The sequence below is a fragment of the Pyrus communis genome, chromosome 2 (genome assembly GCF_963583255.1).
Source record: "Pyrus communis chromosome 2, drPyrComm1.1, whole genome shotgun sequence".
In the NCBI taxonomy this organism is placed as follows: domain Eukaryota; kingdom Viridiplantae; phylum Streptophyta; class Magnoliopsida; order Rosales; family Rosaceae; genus Pyrus; species Pyrus communis.
Window position 1 is genome coordinate 14790476 of NC_084804.1, and position 6517 is coordinate 14796992.

The window sequence follows — 6517 nt, forward strand, 5'->3', positions numbered from 1 at the left end:
TAAGTTTTTCTCCATATAACGTTTGTGATTAGGACGGGCGTCACATTGGCGGTGTATGGCATTCATCACTTTTGCATGACTTGCCTACTACTAACCATAGCTCAAGCTAAAAATCATTTCCTTCATGGCATAGGATGGCTTACCTAAACATTTCTTAGTGAGAAATCCTAATGCACATCCCATGTATGTTTACAATGTCAAAATTTATACGTTCCTTATAAAACCTAGTGGCCTGGAATGCAACTGGACTAAAACACTGCTAAATTTGAATAGAGATGGATTGAAAACTCGAATCTAAAGGCAAAGTTTGCATTACGGAGGCTTCTGGATTTCTGGCATCCTTGCTTATAAAGCGGCTTCTCTTGTCCGACTATCATGTAACGGTCCAGGTAGGTACCGTAACCCCCAAGTCAATCTACTTGAAGTAGCATTGGATTCATTTTTTCAACACAAAACTTATGCGGTTTTCTCCATGAGTTCAAAGGAAACGAGAAGAAATTGGTGCATTTGTGGAGGGTAGAAGAAGCTAAGGAAAGACTAAGATTGGTGAAGGCAGATTTGATGGAAGAAGGCAACTTTGATGATGCAATTTTTGGGTGCCATGGCGTTTTCCACTCTGCTTCCTCTGTTTTAAAACCTTCGTCTGATCCCAAGGCACGTTGCATGTTTAACTTTTTCTCGTCAAATATATAACATGTTATGTTGTCACACCATCAATATAGATCATACATTTAAACAAAGTTTCGGCATACTAATAGCTGAGATTGATAGTCTAACACAAAGCATGCGGGACAAGAGAACGTTTTGCCTAAAATTAATAGTCTTCTACAAGAGTATTGCCCTTAACTCATGTCATGCATACACAGACAGAAATCCTGGAACCGCCTGCTGAGGGCACATTGAACATGTTGCGTTCGTGGAAGAAAAATTCGTCTCTAAGGCGCGTGGTTCTCACCTCATCTTCTGCAGCTGTAAGGGTGAGACCAGATGGGGAGTTCACCTTCAATGTACCACTGGATGAGTCATCTTGGAGCTTGATCGAACTCTGGGTGACTCTTCAGGTCTAGGTAACAATACTCTCCCTCTGTCCTTGTTAAGGTTTTTGCGTTGGTACAGATTGTTTGCTAACTGTAGTGTGTAGTCTAACCAATACAGATTTATTCGGCGAATTCAGCATAAATTTGAATGCATCCCTTCTCATACATATTAATACCTAGCTGCAAAGCAAAGCAATGCCGAATTTTATTGATCTGTGCTATTACATTTCTTAAGCTCAATGTTTTCTTTTTCCATGTGCATTATATATAATCTGTCCAAACCGTTTAACTGAAAAATTATGCATCTGCACCTATTTCACTAGATTTGGTACCCTATGTCGAAAATTTTAGCTAAGAAAGCAGGATGGGATTTCTGCAAAGAAAATGGGATTGATATGGTTACTGTCCTACCCACCTTCGTGATCGGGCCTTGTTTGCCACCTGAGTTGTGTTCTACTGCATCAGATGTTCTTGGCCTGCTTAGAGGTACTACTACTACTCCTACTACAGATTTATATTCATGATTTTTTGCGCTAGTTCTTCGTTTACTTAACTTCGATTTTAAGCACATTGCATGGGTATTTGTTTGAACAATCAAGCAGGGGAAACAGAGAAATTTAAGTGGCATGGAAGGATGGGATACGTTCACATTGATGATGTTGCACTCTGTCACATCTTAGTTTATGAGCATGAAAGTGCTCATGGCAGATATGTTTGTAGCTCAACAGTTATGGACAACACTGAGTTGAGTTCCTTATTATCTACAAGATATCCTTCCTTGCCTATCCCCACAAGGTTTGATATTTTTACAAGCTACAATCAATTAAGCATAATTGATCAGTTCCTGCTATGGGCCGATCCATTTTTTATGCTCCTAATTCCCTAAAAAAAAAAAAAAAAACGAAAAAAGCTGCATACGCTATGCACCTCAGTTATATCAATGACTTTTAATCAAATTTTACATGAGAATTTTTAGGTTTGAGCAACTAGGGAGGCCACATTATTATGAGTTGAACACCTCAAAGATGGAGAGTCTAGGGTTCAAGTTCAAGAGTATCCAAGAGATGTTTGATGATTGCATTGCCTCTTTGGTGGAGCAAGGCCATCTTCCTACATTGTAGTTAATTTATGCTCTGTGATTCTTTTGCCATATTGGCAAAGGCTGAATAAATTAATTAGGAACTTAACTAAATGTACCACCTAATCAACGGTTTAGATTCACACTATAACTACGTAGAATGTTTGGGCAAAAAATACTTCCTTTTTTTTTTTTTTTTTTTTGGCGATACAAGTGATACTAAAAAAAAAAAAAAAAAGGGATTTAAACTCAAAACATTTGTGCGATACAAGCGAAACTAAGGAATACCACTCTGTCTGGTGTGTACAGATGTTTGTTAATACAGGGTCATTTTCAACCTTCAAAATAGTGCAAGCTAGGAAAAAGGCCACAAAAGGCCCAATAAAAGTTAAAGCCCAAAGAAGAATAAGAAGCCCAAGGCTCAACAAAAGTAAGGAGGGGGACCCCTCACTAGCATAGTCCGATTGACCAACATAAAGTACTTTCCGACCCCCAGGACATGTGGGATGACCGACAACTTTATGGTACAAATCTTTAGGAGCAGACCTACTTAAGCACCACTCAAAGCACATGTTAAAAGTCTACGACGAGACGTAAAGGTGGTTAGGTTGCTGCTTGGAGTGACATGGTTGACTAATCAAGACCGAGTAGGTTGCTCAACACACATTAATCTTGAAAGGCATGCAATTCCGACTGAGCAAGTGTCTTTTCACTGCTAAATATCGGCTGATGGTCAAAAAGGTTCTTAGCACGCTAGCTAATGTAGGTGTCACATTAAATGCTAGAAAAATAAGACTAGGTGTGCCCAAGGCTTTATGAGTTCATGGAGGGCCTATATAAAGGGGTCGGAATCTCTTGTAAGGGGGTCAAACAACTTAAGGGAGATAGAATTCTAGTATTTAGCCGAGTGCTATTTGTAAACTTTGAAATCAATATAATCTGAGCAACACATTGGATGTAGTCCTGTTTTGGGGTGAACCACTTAAATCCTGAGTCCATTTCATTTTAGATTCAATTCCAAGCCTACCAAGGGCTAATTATTCTACTTTTTGAGCTTTAACAGAGTGTCAAATGGACATCACGATTTCAAGTTGGAGTATGTGTGTTTGAGTCGTACTTGAGTTGGCCCACTTAGTAAACAGGTTGGGTTGACCTGTTGGGCATAATCTCGACCTAGCACTTGTTATAAGCTAGAGCCACTTTTAAATGAATTGGGCTGATGATGCCTTAATTTAATGAGTTGATGTTGGCCTATTCGTTTGACACCTTTAAATGTATATGTTCTTACACCACAATTCTGAGCATGATTGAATACATAAATATTCAACAACATAACATGCTTGAATGTTTGACATGAGAAATCAATCTCTATCTACATATTTACTAATCATGAACTCGCAATTAACTAATAAGAAGCTTCGGTACTACCCCGGTACCGAACCGTGCCCAGGCCCATAAACTCAATTACTACTGAGAGCGAGAGGGAGGGGAAATATTTCCTTGAGATTGTTTGTTGCAGGAGTTGGAATGGACCCTCCCACCCCAACCCTAGCGGGTGGTGGATGAGGCCCCTTACAGCCACCACAAAAACCATGGTAGCTCTCCCGACCGACATTACGACACGAGTCCACGTGATCCTTGGGTGCTCATACGGCTGCAAATGCTGCCACGTGTCTCGTCGCTGCCCCACGTGACATGGACCTTCCGTTCCCGGCACACTACACTACATTACATGAAGTTTTGCTGTTGTTGTTTCATCTTCGCGACGAAGCAGATTGGAAAACTTGTGGAAAGTTGGCTAAAAAAACATCAAACGTGATCGGCTCGATGATAATTTGACGTATCTATCGCGTTATGTTATTAATTAATTTATTATAATATATGGATAGTAATTTCATATTTTTATAAACAAACACGTATTTTATAGCATGGTTAAATTTATAATGCAACGTAAAAGTAGTTGTGGTCACATTAAAAATATCTCGATAAATCAAACGAAACCTTCTTCTAAATCCTGCATTCACCAATAGCCACAACATGAGTTGCTAGACTTATAGATTTCAAACAACCGAGATATCAACAATGTCAAACATGAACTCATATCAGAATCTAATTTTTATTTGGTATATACAATCATTTGAATTTCGTTGTTAATTTATAAATTTTTTAATTTAATAAAACTTGAGGAACATAAGAAGTTCACTCTAAAAAGTAATCATGCACTAATTTTTAGTATGGACACGAAGGAGTACACTAAATTAATCTAAATTGCAAATGTAAAGGAAAAAACACATTGCTCTAATCAACTTAATAAGAAACTTTATTTTTGTAATTTCTTTGACACTTGATTGGATGTGAATTCAATGTATTAATTCCTAAGCTATATATCCCTAGTCATTAGTCAATTCCTTGACAAACAATAAGTCTAGACAACACCAATTTGGATGGAAATTTGTAATCAAACTAATTAATATAGCTGCAATGACTTATTAGTTCCAAGTCACATTGAGCCGAGTTTGTGGGTAAGGATTGATATGACAGAAAAATAAATGAAATGAGAGATATTATTTCATGTAATCGACCATACTGTTATCTTTATATTTCTCATCATCAGAGCCGACTTTGAGGGGTGTAAATGGTGCCATTGCACAGGGCCCCCAAATTGGAAAGGCCTTGGATTTTTCAATTTTGCATGCATATACGTAAATATAGTAGTATGTGTCTTAGCGCAAGTGGTATTATTGCTTATTTACATCAGTCTACGGGATGGGTTCGAAACTTGTGTTCATCTTTTTTTTCAGATTATTTTTATTAAATGCATAAGCTTCCACAAAATAATATAAAAATTTCACACAATAACATGAAAATTCGAACACTGACCCTCTAGGAAAAACAATAAGCCACCTATCCACTTGTTGATTTGTTAAATTTGTTTGTGCTATTAGAATTTACAAAAGCTCAATTGAAAACTAACGTTTTTTTTTTTAACAAAAAAATTAACTTAGTACTTTGTAGGACCTCCAATTTTCGCGCATGGTCCCTGAAGTCTCAAGGCCGGCCTTGCTCATCATGTGATCCGCTCACGTTATAATACATTAAGAAAAGAGAGATATCCCATTACATCCAATATTTTTTTTCCTAAAACGGTTTTATATCCCCATGTTGTATCTCACTCTTAATATGAGATATAAATCATGTGAAGAGTTGAGATGTGCGCGTACAAAAATGTTATTCTCTTATGAAAAACAATATACTCGCTTTCTTTTTCCCTACGCTCATTTTCTTTTCTAGTAGTTAGATTTAATAAATTCAAAAAAGAAATTAAGAGACAAAACAAAGAAATAAGTGCAGAAAAAGAAAACGTCAGTGCTAAAATGATTTACTTTTTCTCCAATCCGAGTCAACGTGTGGACTCGAATACGTGTATTTGTGGGCGCGTGGAAGCTTGCAAGCCCGAATTTTATACCGTGGTCCTTGGCTAGTTGGCGTAGCAAGCATTCTACGATGCCACACATTTTGTTCACGAGCAAGCAAGACCACAAACAAATTTATAAAAATGATGGCGAAATGTGTATATCCTCGGAGTACTATCTACACATTCTTTTTTATCTTTTACACGTCTGTTTCAGTGTTCGGTTGTATGATCAAATAATTAAAAAATATCAAAAAATATAAATTAACAGAAAGCTTGTAAAAAGTAAAAAAAAAAAAAAAATGTATGGATAACACTTTCCTATCCTCAACTATATATATATAATATCTCAAAATTGGTCTTTTCTGGCCCCATATTTCTTCACCTCTCATCTAGCCTGTTCCCATCTGCATTTATCATTGAGGTCTCCGCGCATTTATAGTCTTTTACCCCACAAGGAAGGCAAATCAAATGTGACAAATCAACTTACATGTAGAAAAATGATTGGATAAATGGGAAAAAAAACCTATGGTCTCTACACAGTCGTACACATATCCAAAACTGTTCATATTGTGACAAAGTATTGTTAATCCACATGTTACGATATAACTGATATTTTATGGAAAAATTATATTATTAATAAACAAGGAAGTGATTTCTGAACGCCTTTGTTATTCTCATACACAATCATGTTTATTTTTGACATTTAAAAAAAAAAATAATGAAGGATCATAAATTTCAAAGATTAGAAACAAACAAAGGTGCATTAACGGAGAAAAATGGTTTCCCATAAAACATAAATGTGTTATGACACGACTAAATTGGTAATACTAAATAGAGCTGTGAATATTAATGATTAAATAATATGAATGAAATAATAATATCACGTGACAGTGTAAGTGTTACACAATAAAAAAACAAAAGATGTAATGAAAAGCAGCTTTCCAAGATCTCACCATATGCATGTCTGATACGGTTTGGGAAATTTGG

The 6517-nt window shown here is 36.5% G+C and overlaps 1 pseudogene; it reads left to right on the forward strand.

Annotated features, from left to right (window-relative positions):
• The first annotated feature begins 275 nt into the window (after positions 1-275).
• LOC137724377 (tetraketide alpha-pyrone reductase 1-like) lies at positions 276-2158 on the forward strand (annotated as a pseudogene).
• Positions 2159-6517: the final 4359 nt, after the last annotated feature.